The following is a 1,731-nucleotide window of genomic DNA, read 5'->3' as shown; positions in this document are numbered from 1 at the left end:
CAATTTTTTGAAAAAGACAAGATGAGACACAAAACAACCACAAAAGGCAACGCGACTGTAAAAAAAAACACTAAAGACACAAAGACAGAGCTGATTAAAAAAAATGATGACAAATCAACCACAAAGAGACACAAAGACACCCTAAACGTGCCGTAGAGAGCCTGTGGTGAAGACAAATCTACACTCCAGCCTCCAGCAGAGTCTCACGTTGACACCAAACAGCATCTCGATCCTTGAACCAGCAGAGAAACAACGTCAGAGCAGCAGCTGCTTCCTGCTTCCTGTCTGACCTCTGGAACCTGAACGCATCACCAGCTGCCACGCAAAGGGCACCGCACAGGACACACAACCAAGGACACACACACACACACACACACAACCCAGAACACACACACACACTACCTCCAACCAGCACTTTCATTTTTACCGTCTCCAAAAACACGAGTTATATCAGAGTGACAGAGTTCTTTACTCAAAAGTTGTGGCTGTTGTGTGTCTCTGGTTGTGTCTCTTTGTGCATCTTTACAACCTTGTGCCAGTTTGTGACTCTTTCCTTGTCATTTTGTGGTGATTTTGTGTCATTTTGTGGTGATTTTGTTTCACTTTGTGGTTGTTTGGAGCCTCTGTGTGTATTTTATGTTCATTCTGTGTCCTTTAGTTGTCGTTTTGTGTAACTGTGTGTCTGTGCAGTCTTGTGTCATTCTGTGTATTGTTGTCGTCATTTTGAAAGTCTTTCCTTTCCCTTGAGGTCATTTCACATCTCTTTGCAGTTGTTTTGTGTCTTTTTCCAGCCATGTTATGAGTCCTTTCCTTTCTTTGTGGTCATTTTGTGTTTCTTTGTGGTCATTTTGTGTTTCTTTGTGGTCATGTGTGAGGACATTCAGCCTTTTGCTGCTGCACAGCCTCCAGACAGACCAAACCCTGTAACCAGAGTAAAGAACATGGAACCGGATGAAGGCCGTCGTGTTAATTAACCACCGCTGACGTCGTTAAGGTGAATTAACATGTAGCAGGACATTAGCAGATAACTGCATGAAGCAGCTCCTTTGTGAAAGCTGAGATTAAATCCCGTGTTCAGCGTTTCCCTCTGTACGTCTTCATGCTGCCATTTAAACGCCGTCCCTGAAGGCCTGGCGGACGCACAACCGGCTCGCTGCTGCACAAACCCTGCAGCCTCCTCATCGAGCCGTGAGCGACGGAGGCTCAAATTAATGCTGCTAATAAGTGATGTGGGCCAGCAGGGAGCCGGTTTATTCCAGGTGGATTATTCCACAAAGAGCCAGTCGAGTGTTTAAGGACGCCGGAGGGGACCAGCGAACTTCAGCTCCTCCGAGATTAAAACGGAGACGGGATTAAAAACTGAGCCGCTGGAAGGACGGTTTACAGAAAAACACAGCAGGAGACGCCAGATGGAAAAATGTCTCTACATGCACGAGTTGAAATGGAGACACGGAGCTTCTGATGGACGTCTTCCATCATCTCAGCCTCACAGCTTCAAGGCCTGTGGGCATCCTGCCTCTTTCTCTGACCGTTATGAGGTCATTTAGGGTCATTTTGGGTCTTTTTCTGATCATTATGTGACCTTTTTGTGTCTTTATGTGGTCAATGTGTGGCAATTCAGCATCTTTTGGGTCATTTTGTGAACATTTTGCATATTTTTGTGACTGTTTTCTGGTCATTTTGTGTCATTTTGACTATTTGTGACCTTTTTTGGGTCATTTATGGGCATTT

The sequence above is a fragment of the Stegastes partitus genome, unplaced genomic scaffold (genome assembly GCF_000690725.1).
Source record: "Stegastes partitus isolate 25-593 unplaced genomic scaffold, Stegastes_partitus-1.0.2 Scaffold955, whole genome shotgun sequence".
NCBI lineage: Eukaryota > Metazoa > Chordata > Actinopteri > Pomacentridae > Stegastes > Stegastes partitus.
Note: the sequence above shows the minus strand (reverse complement) of the source record.